The following is a 24,200-nucleotide window of genomic DNA, read 5'->3' as shown; positions in this document are numbered from 1 at the left end:
GTCTGAAGCCTGAAAATGTAATTTGAAAAAAAAAACGCTATTGTACATTTGCAGGTGCTTTTTGTAACGATTTGCTATTTCATGCTGGAAAACAAAGGAAACAGACCCAACGTTTGCTTTCAGGTGCGGTTCATTACATAATAGACATCTATTACTGAGGAGCTTGAATATAATTTACACGAGCCAGGTAGAAGTCGAACCTACAATCTTATGATCCGAAATCAGACGCGTTATTTATTAAACCGCTGACATTTCACATAACCTGAATTCCCCCATAGTGTGCTCAGCGCCGCTACTAGTAATGCACCGCTCCGTCTAAAATTTCAAAGTGAAAAACATGTGTTTTCTGATTTTTATGAGTTTTAAAATATAATCTCTTTAAATATGACAAGGGTTTTATGTTTCGCACTGAAATTCCGATTGATTGAGAATTCAGAGAAAGACTGTTTTCTTCCACAACACCATATAATTATCACATCCACCAGACTCTCCAACCTCTCCAGACCTTGCTGGGTGAGCAATTGCTCCGATAAATTAGGTCACGTATCATGTTAAATCATTTCTTCTCAACACATTTCCTGGTGCACGTTTTCTCTATGAAAAAAAGTACATTTTTCCCTTGCACGATTTTTCGTTTTTATCAAAGCGTACAGAAAGAAAAAAGAAGAAGAAATAGTGTCGCAAAAGAACTCTGTCGCCCTTGGGAGATGTCAAACGCATTGGACATGAAAAATGCCAGATTAAAGCCAGTTCTCTTCGTTTCTCAGTGTCGGGGCTGCTATGTAAAAGAGGCAATTTGCTCTGAGAGCAGGTTCAGCGCTTACTAAACGCAGATGTCTCAGAGCGGTGTGTCCAAGTGGCTGTAAAAGGTGATGGTTGTCCTGTCACCGTAGCTTAGTTGGTTAAAGCGCCTCTTTATGAAACAAAAAAAACGAAATTCAAATCCCAGCCGTGTCTTTCTTCCTTTCTTGTAGTACAGAACGTACCATTTTGGGCACTCACAAAGGGCTTGTTTTCGTTAAATGCATGTGTTCATTTCCTTTCTGGAAAACTTATTTTTGATGAAATTCACACAGCTTGCGGAAAATGAAATCCAATTCTTGGTTATCAGTGCAGAAGAAATATTACCGGCTGGCAAAATAAACGGTTAGAGATTTTTTTTTTTAACCGGGAATTTGTGATTCGAGAGAAAAACATACATGTCAGTCTCTGTGGCGCAATCGGTTAGCGCGTTCGGCTGTTAACCGAAAGGTTGGTGGTTCGATTCCACCCAGGGACGAGTTTCTTTGGCGATGTAAATATTGTCTTCGGTCGATTGGATTTCTCAGCGAAACCATAGCCATTTTAATATTTGCAACAAATGCGAGTGTTTAACACGTGTCAGGATCACCAGGAAATGTCCAATAATGCCCACCATCGTAACTCCCCAGAAAACCATATTCACCCAAGAAAAATGATCGTCGAATCGTCATTTATACTCCAGTTGAATCCTCTGCTGAAATATATTAAAAATACAATGCAGGTTTGTTTGAGAACTTGACAAGCATTGTTACGATAGCACTGTGCAGTTGGATTTTGATATTTTGACATATTTACCTTAAATTTAAACATAAATACTATACAGTCTATTGTAATTTTAAAATATGTCAGCTGAGGATGCAAAGGGTTGAAAGGGAAAGGTCAGAGGGTATAGTAACAACAAGGTTAGGATTTGTGGAGGTGGTAGGGGTGTTGATGGTTTCTCTCTGTAGAGGATGATTGAATGTTTTATCCTTCTCTGAAGTGAGAAACTGGAAGAGTTGGGAGTTGAGAGATCTGATGAGGTTAGATATAAAAGGAAGTTGATGTGGAGCTGTTAGCAGTAAAAATTACTTAATGTCTTTGATGTTGTCATCAAAGATAAACTGTAGTCAGCAAAGATAAAAAGAAAATTATCTTTGCTTACTGCCCTGTCTTTCTCACACCTGAAGAAGGCTCCACAGCCGAAACGTTGTGATTCTTTTCTTCTCTTTTCAGCAGGAATAGTCCTTTACTTGTTCCTTTGCAGCCTACGCTTGCTGACACAGCTACTCACCTGATATTTAACATTCCTATAATCACAAATATGAATACCACTGTGGGTATTTTTTCCATGATTATTTATTCTGTCATTGAAGCATATTTTATATCATACCGAAGTGTCATAATCACTGAAAATTTTTTTTTTTTCATTTAGAAAATAAGAAAATGATAAATCACTATGAATTGCATTTAGCCTGTTCTGATCTAGATATTCTATATACTTTAACATGCCATGTTCACAACGTCACAACTCATTTGTGTTGTAATAACAAATGTACATACTGTTGGTGACATTGAGATTTTTTGGTAATGAGGAAGGAGGGACATGCAATGTTCACAGGATCAAATTTAAAAAACAATACAGTAAAATTTATTGTACTTCGGGATTATGAGAGCCTGTTACATTGTGTCTCACACCTCAGTGTCAGAATTTTGAGACGTTTTTATAACCAGGGGGAAAACACTTTAACCAAATCAGCCAAGGTGCTGTCAGAGTATTAACATCATGTCTGCGTCGGTGATTACAGCTGACTATCGCTGGAGGACAGTTCACTGTGAACAAGTCAACCTCAACTGTTCTATGCTGCATTCTACCCTAGTGGTAAATATTGGTTTCCGTGCGTGTAATATTCCTTTTTTTGTCAAATATTTTCAAGCACAAAGTTTGCTGTTGAAAATAAGCCTTGTGGTTCTCAATGTTGTGATCCTTTTCCCCCAGTGTCACCCAAATTGATACATTGTGCTTTGGCAATTCTTCAGGCTATATTGTTTAGAGGAGCTCAGTTGAATTAGTTTGCGTAGATAAAGTATTTCTTTTCCCTTTAATCCTTTAAAACATATTACATTTTCAATACATTGTATCTTTCTTCCTACTAATTGTAGCGGCAATGCTTGTTAATAAGACAGAATTAAGTGTTGCTGTGCTTTCCCAAATAAGGCCCCATCTCTCTCTTCATCTCTGTGGTGCAGCCACAGAGAAGCTATTCATGCAGGCTGATTTAAAGATGTTTTCTTTTGATAAGGGACAGCTCCCAAATGGGGATGCATTTAGCTAAGCCTGGCTATCATGATCAATGGTCATCCATTGGCGCCTATCTGTCTAGGGAGTGCCAGATGGACATCTGGACTGCATTCCTAAGTGTCAGGAGTAAGTGACTCACATCTCACCTTGATCAACCAATCAGGGACTGGTAGGGCCGAGTAACCTACGTGGAATTCTGATGCCCATGGAACTTTCAGCCAATGAATGAGCTGAAGTTCCTCCAGGTAAAAACAGGCAACACAGAGCTCCCAGAAGGAGAATTTCTAAGGAGAATTCCAGGGGTGCGAGACTATTCTAAAGAATTCCAGGGAAGGACGGCCCAGGAGCAGAAAGGCTCCCAAGGGCAGGACATTCTCGCAGCGCGCCTCCTGACCATCCTGATACATTTTCAATACATTGTACTGAATCATTCTTCCTACTAATTGTCATCATTTTTTTTCTGGCTTGATCTTGTAATCAGAGATATCAGAATATTCCTTAAAAACTAGTAAAAGAAGAGGGACAGATTCGTGCACACTAAAAAATATGAAAGGGAAGCAGGACACAGTAACCACCAAACATCTTATAGATTATGAATGTGCCTGAATTTTTTCAGTGATTTAGAGGGTTCTGCCATTTTAGATGTTATGCTGTTCCTGTGTGATGTATCAAATGTGTTATTTAAATCTCCAGTCATTACTATATCAGTCTTAAGGCCTTGCAGTATAGATTGCAATTCATCCAAAAATGCCAAGTTTCCCACTGGTGATACACACAAGGAAATTCATGTACATTCCCCCCCCAAATCAACAAATTTAAAATCAAATACCTCCCTCCTCATCTGCAGGTGGAGAGATTAATGTCAGAAGAAATACAGGTTTAAAAGTCAGGAGCATTGATAGTCCTATTTTAAAATTATGCTTAAATGCTCACAATATATTTAAAACGTTCTGTAAAATGCAAAAATAATTAAAAAATATTAAAATAAGGTTAAAAGAAATGATACACAGTTATAAAGCTCAGGAATGATCACTTTGAAGTTACAATCCACTTACAATATGCCAAAAATGGCAAGAATATGTAAAACAAGTGTATAAAATTAAAAAAAGTTTAAAATAAATACTTAATACTTTTAAAATTCAGGAATGTGATTGGTCAGATGCTTACGATGAGTGTTGCTGGTGTTTCGTGTGATTTAGCGAATTGAAACAAAATATTCAATTTAAAAACGGCAAGAGCTCGTATGAAAAAAAAGTTCGTAATGTAAGTATCTTTGTTGTAAGAACTGCGCCATAACTAGTGACTGGTTTATATTCAGTTATGTGCATTGGGAACAAAAGGGAAACTTACATGGATTTTATTAGGTTTTAGGAATCAGAAAATGTATTTTTACACGTTTATGCCTAAGAGCAGAAATAACTTCCTGCTTTCAGCGCTTTTATTGTTTCTGCTTGTAACCTCGAACAGAAAAACCCAGTACTGACTCACAGAAACGCCCCGGAGTTTCGGTGTTTCTGGGATTTAAGAGGGATGTATGAAGACAGTAAAGGGGAGTTTTTTTTCCCCCGCTGTAGAGTATGAAGGCGGTGTGACGAGTCTGGAGGGAGGAGACGCACATTCCGCATGGAGAGCGCAGAGCAATGAGTTTCACCTGCAACTCGCCGAGTCCTGTCCTATATAACCGCTGAGCCCGGGTACCCAAAGTCTCCAGCCAGTGTTGGAGATGTACAATTTCAATAGTTGTTTTTTTAAGCAGGAGCCGGGATTTTTTCGCTGCTATTATTATTATTATTATTATTTTATTATTGGAGTTAGTGGTTACTGTGCTAGACTGGCGCGAATAGCGCTTCTATTCATTTTCTCTGCTCAAATACTCTGCTGGGCAAAGCTTAAATTAAAACCTTTTTCTGAAACATTGAGTGTGAGGGGTAACAGGTGGAGTTTAAAGCCAAATAAAGGGCTGTTTTGGATGAAAGCAGTAGATTGGGTCGAGCTCGTTACTGACCTCACTCACGCAAACTCCATACGAGGTGTTCGGGGCTACGATAAAGAGAACAGTACCTCCTTGTGATGTATCAAGAATACACATAATAATGAAGCCCATTTCCGCCAGGGAGTGAGAAAAAACCGCGCTATGGTATCTCATATTTGCGATTTCGAAATTATCCCCATATATTTCTGTCCTTTTGTTATTGTAACGGGTTCTAGGGTTTCTGTCCTTGTCGCTCCCGCCCTAGTTCATGCCTCACTGTATAGGCTCGAACCCAGGTCTTGCCAACTAAGCTAAAGACCTTCAAGTAAAAAAGGAATTGTACCAGAACTCGTTTTGGATAGGTTTGTGAAATTTGAGTTAGATACCTAACTCACCAGAGCTGTTTTTATAACAAAATATGGGAACTGGAAGAAAAGCAATAGGGCACTGATGGAGTTTATAGACTGTGATGCAAATACAGGAATAACTAAGAGAGGAGGGACTAGTTCAGGAGCACAACCAGCTCTCCCCTGCCCAATCTCACAGCAGGGTCTGTTGTACCCCAACATGAAATTCAGAATCTTGGAGCTCAGCTTTTGATCACTCAGCTGAGAGATGAGCCCTGGGCGTATGGGGCAAATACGGGAGACGCGTTACTCGAGGGAGAGTTTTTATCCCTAAGGGATGACTTGTTTTACAACAGCAGACAATATAATGAAACAAAACCTCTGTTCTGCTGCTTCAGGCTGGTTCCACTGGGAACAAGTGGGGCTAGGAGCTCGTGAACAGCAATTGGCCCAGTGGGCAAAAGATGTAGAATATACTTCTATTAAACACATACCTTAGACATATAAATGTGGTCAGCACAAAGCAGACAGAGCAGTCCCTGAATTCAAAGAACAGATTTGTTAAAATCCCTTGTACCACTTTAGATTGATCTCGGTTAGAACAAGACCATCAGACGTGAGGGGAATTCGGAACAGGAGCCTCTGCTTCGTCGTTTATTGAGCTTCTGATCAACGTCTGAGTGAAAATTATTTATTGTCTTTGATTAAAGTACACAAAAGGGACCTTCCTACGAGCCGGAGTCAAACCAGCGACCTAAGGATTCAACGCTGTTTCCACAACAGTCCTCCGCTTTATCAACTGAGCTATCGAAGGGATGACAGGAGTTGTTTCTTTACACATACTGCCCAATGTAGTGTCATGTTCCGGGTGATTTAAATCCCAGTTTAACATCAAGTTTCCAACTCGTTTCCTTAGTCTTGTTTACCTTGAATTTAAGACACGAACCAGGATTCTACTGTATAAACGTCCAGGAATATTACACAATGTTTGATGGGGCATCAATCACTCCAGGCGGAAATTGACTTATTTTTTTTCTAGAGGGATCATATTAAACCTTTCATTTGGATCGAGAAGAGGATCACCATGAGACACAAAACATACCTGTCTTTTTTCTTAAAATCGAAGAATTCTTGAATTTAAGACTACAACGAACTCAGCCTGCAGCTCCTTAATTAACCTGTTCTTAACTTCAAGGAACTCAATCCTGAGCCCTCTAGAGGTTACTGAAATAGAGGACTGATTGAAATGAAGAAATTCAGAAGCAGACTAAGCGGAACACTGGATCACATTAGAATATTACCCTTTATAGTGGGAATAAAACTGTCACGACATAATGAATTTACGCATCAGTTGCTTGGAATATCATTGTAATATTTAATTTGCTTTCCTGTCACACCACTTTTATTAATTATGAAGTTTATCAATACACGTTTATTTAAAACAATGTCATTTATTATTAATACAGTTTCATTCCGTCTTTATTAGAAGCTGTATCACAGATAATGCATATAAAGCCTTCAGTATGCGATTGTGAGTTCAGTTATCCCAGGGAGTGAAGAGAACTGAAATTAAGTAAAATGACATTTAAATAGAGTGTAAGTCTTAAAAGTTACCTCTCACTTCAAAATATTTACAAGACTCTACGAGGAGTGGGGTTTGAACCCACATGGACATTTGTCCATTAAGTCTTAAATCCAACGCCTTAACCACTTGGCCATCCTGGTCAACAGCGACTTTATCTCCGTTGTTTAACATTTCAATATGATTCAACTATTTAAAAAAAATAAACCAGGGCCCTGTCACAGAAACGTACCCCGTTCTGCCGCGCAACAAACGGGTACTTAGCACAGTACTAAAGAGGAGCTGTGTTTACTGTCAGCAGACATTTCCTCATTTCGAAAGACGTTTTCGCCTTCTCTCAGCTTTTTAAAGACGGTCATAAACGATCAAGAAGTAATTAATTTCAGTTTGAAGTCTGTTTCTTTTGTCTCCGCTTTTGATGAAGAAAAGCCGTGCGTGGGAGATCCCCTCTCTGAAGAAGTTTGCCGTCACCCTGCAAGAGAGAAGATCCATCATTCACCGAGGCAACCGCTGAGACAATTAACATTAAACACGTGAAATGCGAGATGCTTTCTACTTAGGGATTTTTTCGTTTCTACTTTGTCAGAAGTAGGACTTAAACAAAGGTCTCCAGGAAAAGCTGCAACCTAAACGCAACACCTTAGACCACCAACCATCCAACCTGTGTCTCTTATATGGAATTATATTTTATTTCTTTCTACTTGTTGAAAATAAAAAAGTGAAATCATGTAATGAGGGAAATGTCTTTTTTCATGGGAAAAACTAGTACGAGCAAATGTAAAGTTAGAGCAGCGCTCAATAAAAACGATCAGAAACCGAAAGCGCTTCTTATGCGGATCAGTATATTCCGATGCCGGTGGTTCTGCAGAATAAGAAAAGCCGATCTCAAAGCAGTGGGTTGCCATTACGGCTACTCTGGCTGCAGCTGTTTTAAGATCTACTCAGCGGCACAGAAAGTTGTAGGAGGTCAGACTGGTTTGCGCTGTCTGAAAAACAGTATGCGAATTTAAGCTTATTTAAATAAGATTATTTACAATATAATACATGCTCCAAAAGCGTTAATCCTGCAGTGGCTGCTATTTGAAACGCCTTCATAAATGACGTGTAATAGAGATTTATGCAGCTGGCTTCTATGCTTCACAGTATGTTGCAATCAGGAAAATAAACCTATAAGAAATGTACAATACAAGGTCTGTTCCCAAACGTGAAAGCTGTATTACACTGATGTCGGTCTTTTTGAAATAATCCAGATTGTAAAAACGACTGCGCCCTAGCAGATCAAAATATTACAAGAAGGCTGTAAAGCACACTCTGAATCGATCCGAATATTTAATTTCCCGGTCCGTTTAGGCTACAACAGGCAATTTTACGTTTATCCAGCAAAGCATTTCTCAGTTTAGTGAACTACTGGTGCTTTTAAGAGATCCGAACGTAGTTCGTCAGGATGGCCGAGCGGTCTAAGGCGCCAGACTCAAGGGCTCCTGTCTTTCCATTGCTTGGGTGTTCTAGTCTCTGAATAGAGGCGTGGGTTCAAATCCCACTCCTGACAAATAATACCTTTTCTCTGTCCTGCATTTTCCCTTCTTGTTGCGCTCGCTGACAATGACAGGAAGAGGAAAACGGATAAACCGGTTTGCGGGCACATGATGGGCAGGGAAATGCTTCGTGAACACTTCAATGTGATTAGCAGAAAGTCAAATAGGCTTCGATTCTCCCTTACGTTCGGGCTGCCTGTAATCGAGTAAAGATTTACTGCAAAGTATGTATTCCAATGTGAAAGACCGAAATATAAAGCCAGAAGAAGATTTATTAAAACATATCTGTTTTCCTTGTGGTTTATCCTTTATTTAATTAAATGTGGCATTGTGAAATCAACCTGTAGCCCTACCGAATTTAGTCACTCTCCCAGTGACAGCGGCAGGAGCAGAGAGATTATATCAGAGCTCGAACAGAGAGTTCGGAAATCGAGGGAAATTGATTTACAGAACATTTTATTAAACTTTCCTATCTGCTCGGCCTTACTGAAGTATTTTAGCTTTTTTTTTGTCTATTTCTATACTTTACAGTTGTAAACTTAAACTTGTCCGTTTAGCCAGAGAAGAGAGATATAAGCGCTATACCCCACGGTAACCTCCGATTCCAATAACCTTGACTAAAGCAGGAAGATCAGTTTCTGCTCGAGACAGCAGTTTTCTGAACTGTAAATCTCCAACAGTAGCTGGAGACGGTGTGTGTCCGGGTTCAGCAGCTATACAATTCACGTGTCCTCCCTCCTTTATTACCTTCATACACTCCTCTTAAACCACAGCAAACTCCCGGAATATTTCGGTGAACAGGTAGTGGGTCTTTCTTTCCGAGATCACAGGCAGAAAAAATAAACACGCTGAAATAAATTTCCTAAAATCCAAAGAAATACAGGTACGATTCTGATGTATCTCAATAGTTTTGGCACGAATTTGCAATGCTAATCTATTGGGCTCTGCACGCGTGGGCTCGAATCCCACTCCCGTCGGTTTGAGCCTTTGTGTTCTGTTTCTAAATTGGGTTGGCGGTCTTTTGCTACTTTAGGAGAGCAGCAATATTTCTAGCGTTGGCTGAACATGGCTTAGTAGCTGACAGACAATAGTCTCTTAATATTTCGGCTAAATTTATGTTTTGTACTGCTTTCACCTGATATTAATAGTAGTCCTGATAAACGGTTTTGGGACATGGCGCATCTTGAAAAATGTTCTTGTGAATTTCAGTTTGAAAAAAATGCACGCACCAGAAACCGGAACTGGTCGTGTTTACATAATACGCAATGCAATAGCAAAGATTGGATTTGAAAATAAATCTTGCTACGAGTCCTTAGTTGTTACAAGAGGCGTTTTAGCACTTTTAGCTCATAAATCCATCTTCCATTTGTACTCCATCAATATTAGCAATGTTATCTTTACCTAGCACTAAATGTAGCTCTAAATAAATGCAAATTTTAAAATACATTTAAAAATAAATGCTATTCCATATATTGTAACTTTGTGGTATTTAGAATTTTTATCTGAGGATGCAGGGGAAAGTATTATACAACTGTGAAAGAGGCTCGGATTTTAATACAATTTCGATCAAAAGAAAACCAAAATCCGTAAGATTGAATTTGACCTTCAGTTGAAATATTTGAAGAAACTCTCAAAGAAGCAACTGCAGTAGTGGAGAGATTTGATCCGATGTTCCGATGTTTGCAGTTCAATAATCCATTCGTCCTCGAAAGAAGCAAAGGCAAGTATGTTTTGAGTGTCACCATGATCCTCTTCTCAATTCAAAAGAAAGTTTTTATGTGATCCTGTTCCCACTAGAAAAAGAGTCGATTTCTGCCTGCACCGATGTCCCTTCAAATGTTTTATAAGAACTATGGACGTTTATAGAGTAGAAGCCTGGTCCATTTCTTCTACTAAACGAGACTATGGGAGTGAGTATTTTGATATCGAACTGGGATTTAAATAAAGAGGAACACTACACTGCATTGGGCTACGCGTGTGACAAAACATTTACTTTCCGATAGCTCAGTTGCTAGCTCTTAAGACTGTAGACAACAACAGCAGGCGTTTCTTATGTCCCTGGTTTGAATCCAGTTCAAATGATGGTGTTTTCTTGTTCCTTAATCAAAAAGTGAAAATTTCGAATTTGTCTTTCACTTTGATGTTCACCCGAAACCTCAGTATACAAAGAAGTAGAGGCTCCTGTTCTGATTAATCCTCAAGTCTGATTGTTTTGCTTAGACCTTTAAAATGTACACTGTTGACTGTTTGCGCTTCCTAACACAATTAAAAACCCGCCGACAAGTTACCGATCGGGAGTTTAGTTCAGTGATAGCGCGCACTTAAGACTCTCTGTTTTCTATCGCCGGCATCTTTGTATTCTTTTTAAACGCGATATCTTTTATTCTTCGTGTGTGAATTTCAGGGAGACTCATAAACCCTTTGTCTGTTTTAAAGATACATTATTTTAAACCAGACATAATGAAAGACGGAGTAATTAGACACACGTACAAAACACATGAATCTAATTGAGAAAATGTTGACCGTGGCGATGTACAGTATTACTAGCTGCTCTGAACTCAATGTGGTGCTGTATGGGAATGCGATGCAAACGCCAGTGGCACAATGGATAACGTGTCTGATTACGGATAAGAAGACTTTAGGTTTCTACTCCTTCCCGGTTCGTGAAGAAGCTTTTAAACCACGCTACTCAACACTGACATCGTAGTGTGTGCGGTCCTACACAACCTTACTATCAACTAGATATGTCTTCTGTTCCATCCCGATTCTTTCCGCACATTCCTGCTATTTCACCACCGTTATTGTAGGATAACAGCCACAGACACGAGAAGATACACTATTCCGAACAAATGTCTTGAAAAATCACGTTGAAAAGGGTGACAATACGTTTTTTTTTTGTTTCTTTAACGTAACCTTACTTTTGCCTGTAAAGTTCACATTTTTTTCTGTAGCCGCAAATCCCCAATATTTCTGCTGTCTCCCGAGAAACACAAGCGTGAAGTCAAATCATATTAAATAACACAACACATCTATTAATTTAACACCCAGATGTGACAGAACACATGTAAGACTTACACACAGCCTTTAATGTGCGATAGTGAATTTGCAGGTATCCTGGGGAGGGAAGAGAACTGATATTAAGGAAATACATATTTAAAGGGGATGCAAGTCTTAAATGTGTTTTGTCACATCTGGGTGTTAACTGAACAGTTTTTTTAGCATTATTTATTGTGTTTTGACTCTATACTTGTGTTTCTCAGGAGACAGCAGAAATATTGATGTTTACATTTATATTCACATTCCCGGTGATATTGACTTAGGTACTCAACTATTTACTTGTAGTTTGACTCGTGTCAAAAGTTGAAAATCTCTGCAAACATCAAGATGGCTAAGGACGTGGAAAGAAACTCAATCACATTTAGAGAAGGTAATGTTTAGATCGGATTAATTCGAAGTGTGTCTCTGGGTGCGTTTGATCTACTAACGTTGTGTTTAACTGAAGGACACCCTGACTGAGTGTGCCATAGAAACTGACACACGTCGTATTTTTTCTACATTCACAGATTTTTGGCTAAAGTAAAAAAAAAAATCGTTGTCATTTTCTTGCCTGCTGGCAGTAATTCTTTTGCACTGATAAGAAAGATGAGCAATTTATCTTTCGCAATGTGTGGATTTCTTGAAAAACAAGTCGTGCCAAAAACGAAATGAACATTTCATTTAAACATAATGCTGAAGAATATTGTCTGTAACAATAAACGGTGCGCGAAGACAGGATGACAGGCACCGCTGGGATTTGAACCCAGGATCTCCTGTTTACTAGACAGGCGCTTTAACCAACTAAGCCACGACGCCGGCAGCATTCGCCTCTTTTACTTCCACTTGGACACACCGCTCTGAGACACCTGCGTTCAGTAAGCGCTGAGTCGGCTGGCTGAGCACGTTGCCTCCTTTACATTCAATAGGAGCCCCGACACTAAGAGAAAGGTACAGAAATGGCTTTTATCGGGCACTTTTCATGTCCAATGCGCTTGACATCTCCCACGGGCGGCAGAGTTCATTTACGACACTTTTCCTTTCTTTATTCTTTCTGTACTCTTTGATGAAAAAAAACGAGCAATCATGTAAGGGACAATGTATTTTTTCATAGAGAAAACGTGCACCAGGAAATGTTGTGTTTAGAAGAAGTGAGTTAACATGAAAAGTGACCTAATTTACCGGAGCAAATGCTCACCTAGCAAGAGCTGCTTTGCTACAAGAGAGAAGTAGAGTAAAGACGTGATCATTTCACACCGTTGTGGAACAAAACGCTTTTTTTGTCAAGACAGAAAACCAGGCTGCTCCAGGTGAGGCTTAAACTTTCAACCTCGGCATAACTCCACTGATTGTCATTTTACTGTACATGGCCTGAACCAGGAAGAAGATTGGAAGTCAAGACGTTATGGTGTTGTTTTAATACTTTCCTGCTCTTTTAATATTCAGGTTTAATCTTTTATTTGGGAGTACTTTCAATTGATATTAATCCTAGTCCCAATGAACGATTCTGGGCCATGGTGCATCTTAAATAATGTTCTTATAGATTTCAGTTCCGAAAACAACTCAGTAGCAGGCTATGCAGAACAAGTGAACACATTTCGAACTGTTGTGAATGCAGTGGAAATAATTTAGTCACTAAATAACAAGCTTATGCACCACTCGCTTGAAAATTGTTATATTTAACAAAAATTGCTTTCCAGACACCACAACTATTCACAATAATTTTATCAATACATGTCTTAATGAAAAGTGTAATTTTTTAATAATTAACTTTAATGTCCATCTTTATTAGTAGATGTATTACATGTACAGCCTTTAATATGTGATAGTGAATTTTCAGGTATCCTGGGGAGGGAAGAAAACTGAAATGAAGGAAATACATATTTAAAGGGGTGTGTTCTGTCATATCTGGGCGTTTGAATAGATTTGTTGTATAAGTTATTGTGATTTCACTCTATACTTGTGTTTCTCAGGAGAAAGTCGTTACATTGGGGGTTTGAGGGTATAGAAAATATGTTGTGCTGTACAGGTAAATGTAAGGATATGTTGAAAAAAATGTATTGTCACCTTTGTGAACGTCATTATTAGATATCTGTTGATCGTTTAGCGACCTAGGCCTCCCTCTGGACTCTGCACTGAGTTGAAAGCTACAGTAGCTCCTCACTGCTTGTCCTGTATTGTTACCTGTGCTCTCGTCTGCATTATCGATGTGCAGCACAGCACCAAGAACACCATAAACTTTGTGACGGAAAGTGCTTAAGAGCATAAAAAATATTGAACATTTTAAACATTCATAGAACAACTTGAAAACTGAGGGACAAAAGACCATCTATTTTGCAGGTTCACAGTAGTTGCAAGAAAACCAGTCGCCTGACTAGTGACCTAGAGATAAAAAGTTCGATATTCTACTGACTGGGCTATTCCTGTCTACTCAGTTTCTCTCTGAAACAACGTTTTTCAAGAAATTTGCAAAATTTGAAATACAATACTTGCTTAAAAGTGCAGATTATTTTTTACGCAAAACTGCAAATGGAGAAAACAGACTCTTTGGAGTCTCTGTGGTACAATTGCTTAGTGCGGCCAGGTTGGGACTAAAATTATAGTAAGGTGATGGTTCAAGTGCATCCAGGCACACCTTTCTCACTGTTCCAATGTGAACATCTATGGAAAAAATGGCATAAAATATTTAACAGATTATTGACCTAATTGATACCGATGTCTTACCACTTGGCCACCACGCCTGCAGTTCCACTTACTTTCCCATCAAGGCTAGCATGTTTTTTAAAATACAAAAAAGTTCCATCTTTGAGCACAAATTGCCATGGTAGGAGGAATAAAACAAATATGACTGTTCAAATGAATTCTATTGAAACTGATTTAATCGCGCAGAATCTACAACAACAAAACCATGATTCTTAACAAGGAGATACTGGGCAGCAGTGGGATTCCAGCTCACGCCCTCGAAGAGATGGAGCTTTAATCCAGCTCCTTAGAGCGCTCGACCAGGGTTACGCTTGATAGCAGCTTTTCAGCACTTGTAGTCTGACTTTGTGGTGTTATGCTCCATGGAAGAGACTGCACCTCCTTTTTTCGAGATGCTTTCTCTCACTTGGTGAAATATTCACTTCTTTGGCCCTCTGAATATAGTTCTTCTGTTAAGCAAGCTTCAGACTCTGCTTATAGCGCCCGTGTAGAGATTTTATTTTTACAGGAAGACGCATTCCGAAACGTATCTCTGTAGTTTTAGAAAAGCTTTGAACAGCGCACAAACAGTATTCTAATTTCAACACGGCAGATCTGTGCAGCAATCGTACTCGATTTGACTGTGATTCTGAAATACTTCTAGCAAACATATTCAGGTTTCCTTGAACCTTTAATAAAAAAAAAAATACTTTGCGATGTTCCGCAGATGTGCAGTGTGCCTTTCCTCTTGTCGTATTCAAGAGTACTCACTGCGGGAGCTCCTCACTGCGTGTCCTTTACTCTACTGTGATTTCTTTTAATTTATCTACGTGGAGTGTGGTGAGAAGATCACCTTGAACATTTTTGGTTTGTGAAAGGAAACACTAAAGAAAATACAAGTGATGAACATTTAAAATAACCACAGTACAGCTAGCAGAGGGAAAGATAAAAGATGATTTAGAATGACATTCACAATAGATTGAAGAAAAGCACAACCGCTCAAACAGGGACTTGAACCCTGGACCCTCAGATTAAAAGTCTGATGCTCTACCAACTGAGCTATCCAGGCCCCACAAGAAAAGCAATACTGTCGGGATTCTTGCAAGTCACGTCTCTTCTTGTTCCGAAGCGCAGTCGTACCTGACCCGTCTGGAATGACCGCTGACGGACTTTATCCAGAAGTGACGGCGCCACTCCCAGTAGAATGAGAGAGAAATACAGTACGACACGAGGAGTCAAGGGACTCCCACAATTCATCTTTCCTCACATTACTGATTTTTTCACAAAGAATTTGACCTTTTCACAATCAGATTTTTTCACATTTAATAAGATCCTTTAATCAACAACATTTAAGAAAGAAAACAAATGGAACATTTTTTGGAACAATAATAAAAAAAAAACCTTCAATGTCTTGGTTGTATACGTGTGCACACCCTTTATAAAGGGGGTAGCAACTGTGCTGAAATTTAACCAGTCACATTCCAGATCATGTACAAAGGTTATTTGCCTTTGCCAGACATCAATTGTATTGATTCGTATTAGTCCTATTTAATATCAGCTGATCACATACAGACGCAGCCATTCAAAGTGCGTGTTATAGACACGTACTGCAGGTGGCGTCGCGCATTGTGACGCAAGATGACGCGAGGCACCGCAGTACGTGATTGGTTGACCGACAGGGGCACTCGTGGTCCGTTGGTATGTCGTAGAAAGACTTACAGTAAACGTCTTTGCTGTGCCCGTTGTAGATATTGAATTTTACCACTGAAAGGAAATCTTAGTAGCTGAGCATAAAAAGAATAGGAGCATACTGTAACGCGTGTGAAGGCCATAAACGATATTAATTTTGGAACATAAACATACAGTATATGGCTGGTCTTGGTACTTTAAAGAAAAAATACACACCAGTATTTCATTTCTCCCTAAACATTTTAAGCATCGAAGTCTTTAACTAAAGAGATACTGGAGTCAACAGGCATACTTTTAGAATTTGATTAAAAGGGAATATAATTTTGAATCGCGTATATATTTTATGAAAGCAAGATTGCTCAGCTGGACAAAAGTACACAACCTACCTTTATCAGAAATATTTATGCATCAAAGCCTTTACTGAAGATATTACTAATAGTATTGATAATGAATGACTTTGGACAAGCTGTATACTCAAAGTATAATTTCTTTAGCACATTTGTACAAGCACTTGAAATCTGTCCAAGCCATATTTTGTCAGGCATTTTGTTTTACTTCAACGGGCATAAAAACTCCCTTGCTTTTAACAGGGCATTTCATAATTTCTAACTACGAAAATGATTTAAAATGTGACACTTATCATTCAACTAGAGCTCAAAATATCACAAGGATCCTCAAGAGCACAGCAAAGACTGTATTAAAAGATACTTGTATGAGATACATGAGAATCCAGGCTTTTTTTATCAACGCTTTCTTTTCCGTATACCAGATTTTATGGAACCACTTCAGAAGGGTGTCAGCCAGTCAGATTCCAGGAATCGGTACTTAAAAGAAAAATACACACCGGTATTCCATTTCTCCTTAAACATTTCAAGCATCGAAGTATTTAACTAGCATGTGAAATAGCGTGTGAAAAAGTGGTAGTTTTAAGCTTTTCTGCTAATATAATATGGAATCGCGTATCTAAAGAATTTAATAACGATATGATTATATTCGTGTACTGCGACAGGGCTATGTAGGGCTGTTTCGCCTCCCTATCATGCGAGTTGTGTTGTAGCCTACTGGTCTACGTGCCTGATTAGCAATTTTCAGATTGTGTGTTCAATTCCAGCTGGTGCTGGACTTTTCTTTTAACAAACATTTCTTCGAAAAAATAGAATAGCGATATTATGGACAATCAATTGACTTTTATATTTCAAAATATCGCAACATGATCAATTCTAAGTCATTTTTGATAACAATGAATAGTCACCTTCTTCCCTTCTGCGGGAAACGGTCCCTGCTTCTGCTTCCTGCTTCTATTGTGTGTGTGTGTGTAATAGAGTAAATTTGTATAGAGAAATGGAGGCTGGACAGTATGCGATACAATATAAACATTTATATTGATTTAAATCGTGTTTTGATTTAAATCGCAAACGCGTGTTTAATTATATGTGTTTTTTTAATCATAATCAGGCTAATGCAACATAAATTGATACAGTATCTCTGTCTTATTTTTAGTAAATAAAGTGCATTTTTGCACACTATATGTGCAAACGTTTTATGATATGTCGCTGTTGTGAATGTCTGTGGACATGTGCTGGCTGGACAGGAGGTTCCACTGTACACAGAGATCTTAGAAGACAAAGATCAGACCTGGGCGCCGACAGTCAATCTGGACAAGACCAGTTATGGTTTTCCAGAAAAAAAGCCAGACCCCAGGGAAACAGCTACAAATTCACACTTAACAACACATTAACACCTAACAACGGGAGCAGGGACGAATTAGGCCAGTACCCACTATTGTTAAACATACAGAAAAGGATATTAAAGTATTGAATATTAGTATTGGCTTTAGTATTAGCCATACAGAACATTAAAGTGCCCCTTTTCCATTCAGCGGGTGCCTGAGCCGCTGTGTCCTATCTTCTGACAGTCGCCGTTGTGAACAAACATTTCTTTGGAAAAATGAGACGTTTCCCTTTGTCAGAGATATAAATATATAATATATAAATAAATTAAATTTAACTAACATTTGAAATAGCATGTGAAAAAGTGGTAGTTTAAGCTTTTCTGCTAATATAATATGGAATCGCGTATCTAAAGAATTTAATAACGATATGATTATATTCGTGTACTGCGACAGGGCTGTGTAGGGCTGTTTTGCCTCTCTCTTCATGCGACTGTACCAGGAAGAGGATTTCTTTCTATTCGAAACGTGTATTTTAAAAGTTTAAGAAGTAAAAACCTGACACAGATTTCTAAACTGATCAGGATCGTTATCTTTGTCTTGCATAATAATGTTCACCGCTCTGTCCAGCAAATTAATAATAAACTTTATTTTATATAGCTTTTTAAACGAATAAGTAGTTAGATTGCTCATAAACCTAATCACTTGCTTTCTCTTTTTATTTAGGCTCAGATTTCAACTATAGATCGTATTATTAATAACCATAATAACAACCAACCAACAAAAACAACCATATAAACATAATACCAACCAAAAACATAGATAACAACCACAATACAAAATCAAATATATCAAACCATTATACTCTCGCAAATTCCTCCAATTATCATAGTCCCGCCCCTTATGCAAAACCAAACCCTCCTCCCATCCCAGTTTCTCCTCTTTATCATAAACAAAATCCACCTCAATTTTCAACATAAAGCATTACTGCTTACTGGGTTTTTGAGTGGGGGGGGGGGAGGTGTCTTTCGCTGGAAATCTCGCCTGCTTCTACTTTACGACTACAACCCCCTCTCTGCAGGAGTGCTGGCTGTGACGAATTAAACCGGTTTCACAGGTATTTTCAAAGTAGGAAGTACAGTGTTAACTGGTAGCTGGGCTCCTCAATGAAATCGCTTTAACATGCTAATGTGTTGGTGTAACAGTCCGGGAGTGGCAAGCTTCTAATGTCAACTCGACTCGATTGGAAGACAATGAACGTATTTTAGCCCTAAATGAATTAATAGCAAACATGGTTTACATAAAATACAGTTTTCCAAGAAAGTTTATAATAATGCGATCTAAAGTTGAAATCTGAGCCTAAATATAAAGGAAAAGCATTTTCAGAGAGCAATCACGCTGTGTTTATGTAGAAAAAGCGATTAGGTTTATGAGCAATCTAATTACCTATTCGCCTAAAACGCTATATAAAATAAAGTTTATTTAGAGATGAATGATCAGTGTCGCAGTTTAAATAATTTTCGTAGGAGGGCTTGGACAGATTCCAAGTGCATTTTTGCAATTTACGTTGTAATACAGTTTAGAATACAGTTAGTCTAAGCTTTATCAGCTTTATTTATGGGTTGCAATTTAGAAAAAGTCAAAAACCGCACTCAAAATGCAATTTAGAGCTTTCTGGCAAGAGGAGACACCCAAATTATAATGTAACATACCACTGTTTGTGCATTAACAAAGTTATACTGCAATTTTCCTTAGATACGCGATTAAAAAAATAAATTTTTTGAATCCCCGGCGGAACACACTCCATAAGAATCAGCGCTTTTATACAGTATATCGCCTTTAAACACATATATTTAAACACGCGTTTACGATTTAAATCAAAACGCGATTCAAATCAATATAAATGTTTATTTTGTAACGCATAGGTGACTAGTCATTGTTATTAAAAAGACTTCAATCCGATCATGTTGTGATATGTAGAAATATAAATTTGTTTGGTGCGAGTGAGGTTTTATTTAATCTCTGACCAAGAGAAACGTTTCATTTTTTCAAAGAAATGTTTGTTAAAAAATAAAGTCATAGTTCCATGGGATTCAATCACAGACCTTGTGACATGGGAGTCAAGAAACTAATACACAGCGCCACCAGATTTGATAACGCTATAAAAACGCTATAAAATAATGTGACTAGGCACAGAACAAGTTTACAGCACAGTACAATAATAAATGCTGACCATGACTTTAGAAGCATAAATTACCTTACACTCAATTTAAACACAAGCTGTCTTTAGCCCTCTAAGCTGGTTCATACAGAAACGTAGAGATCCAGGCTCAGAACACACAGCTTCATTAGCGAATACATATGCAGAACTAGAGAAGATGTTTTACAGAGGATGGATTTTTAGAAACATCCCATCAGTGACATCACTGAAGTCAACTCCTAGGTACTGTAACTGTCGTGTGGATAGTTTCACAAGAATCAGACAAAGGTTTAAGCATCGCTTGTTCTAGATAAAACTGCAAAAAAAAAAACAACAACCCATAATGTACTTCTTTGCGGCTCTGTTTGCCCAAATCATATATTCTCATCGTGAAATTTAGAAAATAATATTATGTAACCAAAATCCGCAATATGGAAACAGAACCTGTGTAATTGTTGATAGATGATGTACTCGTAACATTTTTACAAGACGAACTACAACATTTAAAAAATGACTTGTATGTACTTGATATCTCTAATCAATCCACGGCGACATTGTTAAAGCAGAGTCCCAGCACAAAACGAAACTAAAACGCCCTGGGCATATCGTTTCGCGCTTCTTATTAGTTTCTCAAAAGTAATTTGACCGTATGAAATGCATAATATAAACCTAGAAACATATACGTGAGCAGTATTTACGTACTGTAGTATCGGTGTTAAGACATACCTCTCAAATACTGTAAATCAAGTTAAAAATATCTCAAGACCGATTCTGGTCATAATGAAACCATGTTTCGTGTATGTTTTCTTTAAAGTACCGAGACCAGCCATATACTGTATGTTTATGTTCCAAAATTAATATCGTTTATGGCCTTCACACGCGTTGCAGTATGCTCCTATTCTTTTTATGCTCAGCTACTAAGATTTCCCTTCAGTGGTAAAATTAGATATGAATATTCAATACTTAAACGGGCACAGTTAAGACATTAAATATACATATACATACTGTACAGTATACAGTACAGTTTTTATACGGTAATATGTTAATGTTCCTAAATCAATCTCTTTTATGAGCATGTGAAAGGCATGGTGAATCGATTCTCAAAAATTACTGTACTTTGCATGATTGGAAACAAATGCGTGATTGTGAAATGCTGTGGTGTTATTTTTACAAAGACGGTCAATGAAAGAAAGAATGTTGACCAGGGCAATACTTTGAGTTTACACTTACAGCTTGTCCAAGGTCATTCATTATTAATACTATTAGTAATATCTCCGTTAAAGACTTTGATGGCCACAGCTCAAACATGAGAGGTTGAGCTTTATTAGCTCCACCTTGCGGAAATTCCGGATACTATTATTTTGCTTGTCGTATTATAGGAGAATTTACGGTAACTAGTGGTATTTACCGGTAACTCGCGGTATTTACCGGTAACTTGAGGTAGACTGCGTACAGCGTACCGGAAAATAATGCGGTATCGCCCGCGCATTTTGAATGGCTGCATCTGTAGCTTGTTGTTAAGTAATTACCACCCTGAAGATATTTACGTGCTCCGTCAGTCTCCTCATGTGTGTGTATATTCTGTGTTTGGTTTTGTGTGGTTGATAAAGAATAAAGCTATCGCTTGGTTCATTTATCTCATCTCCATTGGTCCTTTGTCCTGAGAAGAACCTGTAAACGCTACATTGGTGTCAGAAGCGGGCAGGATGAACAAACCGTGGCAGACATTAACCGATTCTGTCAAGCGCTGGCTGACTCTAAAAGAGACAGAACCCACCGGCAGCGCACATATGGAGCCTGAGCAGCTCCTGGGTGCGACAGGTGGCCACAGCCCTTACCAGGGCTACTCAGTAGTGGTTCTGCCGGTAGAATTGGGGCAACTGGCTGCTACTCCTGGCCAGCGGATACCCCAGAGAGAAGATACCCTCCCTGCCGGAGCCGACCAGCGATTCCCACACTCATCAGCGCAGGTGCGACCCGGTCTCTACGACTGGGAAGCACCTTGGGAAACCTAAGGCAGTTCCAGCTCGCGGCCCGAACGAATGGCTGGAACCGGGCAGAGATGGCCAGCCACCTGGCTGTGGCGCTGGAAGGAGCAGCCTGCCAGCTGCTCCTGGATGTCCCGGAGGAGGACAGAGGAGAATATGCAGCACTGGCAGCAGCTCTCCGGCTGGAGGTGGAGGAGGCGCCTGACCTGATGCGGGAGAGGCCGGCCCTACGGCGGCGCCGACCAGGAGAGCGACTGGGCTCGGTCGCCGCTGATGTCATGTTCCTCGCCCGCCAAGGATACCCAGCTTTCCCCCAGGAGGCGCAGCAGGAGATGGCTCTCCAGGCCTTTCTCAAGGCCCTCTCACCTGAGGAGCAGCGGCGCCACGTACAGCTGGCCGCGCCAGCCTCGCTGGGGCAGGCCTTGGCCCTTGCTACATGGGCTGAGGCCGTATTTGGGGTGGCTGGAAGCACCAGCAGATGCAGTGCGCCCTGCCAGCTGACCAACGGTTTTGGTTTTACCAAGGCTGTGGGAAGAGGGGACACCGAGCCCGGGACTGCCGGGCCCCAAAGCCTCGCACAATTACATCGGCATCGGAAAACGGGAACGGGGCGGCTCAGCGCGGGGACGGCCGCCATTGGAACACCTCAACCCCAGCTCCGGAGAGCGCTGTGAAGACCGGCGCCCTGCACGCCACTGTGGGGCGAGTCAGCTGTAGCCAGGGCCTGTACCTCCACTGCCGAATCGAGGACCAACCCTGCCTGGCCCTGCTCGACACCGGTTCATCGGTAACCCTACTCCGGCCTGGCGTCCTCCCCGACACCGAGGGCACCAACCCCCCAGGATGGGAGGCCTCCGGCCTGCAGCTGAAGACCGTGATGGGACAGCTTGCTGCAGTCCAGGGGAAACAGGTGCTTGCCTTCCGTCTGGGTACAGTGACGGTGCGCCACCCCTGCTACGATTGATCAACGATTGATGCCCCATCAAACATTTTGTAATATCCCCGGAAGTTCATACTTTAGAAACCTGATTCGTGGCTTAAATTCAAGGTAAACAGTATTCCCCACTTCCCTTCGATAGCTCAGTTGGTAGAGCGGAGGACTGTAGTGGAAATGGTGAGGCATCCTTAGGTTGCTGGTTTGACTCCAGCTCGAAGAAAGGTGCTTCTTGTGAACTTTAATCAAACAGTTAAAATAGCAAATCTTTTTCACTCAGACGTTGATCAAAAGGTCAATAAACCACGAAGCAGAGGCTCTTGTTCCGAATTAAACTCCCGTCTGAATGTCTTGTTTTGGCCAAAATCTGATCTTTGAATTAAGGGAGTACTCTGTCTGCTTTGTAATTCAAAAGTATATACAAATGTCACGTTTTTTTTTTGTAGATATAAAGGTGTTCTCTGTTTTCAAAGGAAAGGATATGTACTTAATTGGCTTTATGATTTGGTATTGATTTTGTATCGTTATATTATTAAGTTTGTGTTTTTTGTGTTTTTAACGTACAAAGGCAAACAAGGCACACATCTGTTTATACCAGCGGTGAATTGTACGTTTTTATTTACAAGCTACTGTGCACTTTTGGGAGTATAACAGGTTCGATATAAAGTGGCAAAAATATAAAAAGGGAAAATACCCCAGTCTGCGTGTAAAGCCCTCACTGTGACTGTTGTTTTATTGTTAAATTCGGCGTACTGTGCACGAAATGTTGCAGAAACACAATCTGATATTTTAATAATCATTATTTTAATAATTTGATAAGTATGAGGCCCCGGATCCAAATATTCAGTTCTGTTTTTTTTAAGTGATATCTTCCCTTCCTCTCGTGGAAATCACACGATGTGAGCAATTGTTTTTTGTTCTTTTTTTTTTTCACGTTGTGATCCGAAGAGCCTCAGACGCCCAGTCTGACAGTAACCAAACCAGAATGGATTCTGCTGGGAGCCGGACTGAGAGTACCATCTACAGCTGCTGGATGGTACTCTGCGTCCTGCTGCTCCAGCAATTATTTTGACGAAAGACAGATTACTTGTGCGCTTTTAACCTTCTCGCAGCTACAGGCGAGATATGAAGGCACGTGCTGGTACACCTTCTCTAACTTTCACAATCGCGATAAACTTTTTTTTTAAAAGACCTTTGAAAAACTAGATATAGATATAGATAAAGATAAAACTAGATAAAAAACATGAGCTTTTTTGGTTTTTACATTAATCGATTTTGAATCAAATTTGATCTTTTTACATTGTATTTTACATTGAAAAAAGCGTGCATACCTAATCCACCAACAGACAGAGCAATATTTTATGTTGCCTTCCGGAGCTTTCAGCGTGTGATGGATTTGTATGGGCGTCTGTATGATACCACTACAGCACTGGCGCAGGTGCAAAATCCACTCTTTGGACCGAATGGACCGAAGCACAGGAGCCAAT

General features: G+C 39.6%; 4 non-coding genes across 4 annotated transcripts; 3 read left to right on the top strand and 1 right to left on the bottom strand.

Moving 5' to 3' along the window:
- Positions 1-1,205: 1,205 nt before the first annotated feature.
- On the top strand, positions 1,206-1,279 carry trnan-guu (transfer RNA asparagine (anticodon GUU)). The gene has a single exon. It is a non-coding gene; the product is annotated as a tRNA-Asn (tRNA).
- A 7,142-nt stretch (positions 1,280-8,421) lies between these two features.
- On the top strand, positions 8,422-8,532 carry trnal-caa (transfer RNA leucine (anticodon CAA)). The gene is made up of 2 exons: positions 8,422-8,459; positions 8,487-8,532. It is a non-coding gene; the product is annotated as a tRNA-Leu (tRNA).
- A 3,764-nt stretch (positions 8,533-12,296) lies between these two features.
- trnat-agu (transfer RNA threonine (anticodon AGU)) lies at positions 12,297-12,370 on the bottom strand. Its single transcript has one exon. It is a non-coding gene; the product is annotated as a tRNA-Thr (tRNA).
- Positions 12,371-22,848: 10,478 nt separating this feature from the next.
- trnay-gua (transfer RNA tyrosine (anticodon GUA)) lies at positions 22,849-22,936 on the top strand. Its single transcript is given in 2 exon segments — positions 22,849-22,885; positions 22,901-22,936. It is a non-coding gene; the product is annotated as a tRNA-Tyr (tRNA).
- The last annotated feature ends 1,264 nt before the right edge of the window (positions 22,937-24,200 follow it).

This window comes from Atractosteus spatula, assembly GCF_055471065.1.
Source record: "Atractosteus spatula isolate fAtrSpa1 chromosome 10 unlocalized genomic scaffold, fAtrSpa1.hap1 SUPER_10_unloc_14, whole genome shotgun sequence".
Classification (NCBI taxonomy): domain Eukaryota; kingdom Metazoa; phylum Chordata; class Actinopteri; order Semionotiformes; family Lepisosteidae; genus Atractosteus; species Atractosteus spatula.
The sequence above is the reverse complement of the archived record's forward strand: the minus strand, read 5'-3'. Positions and strand labels throughout refer to the sequence as shown.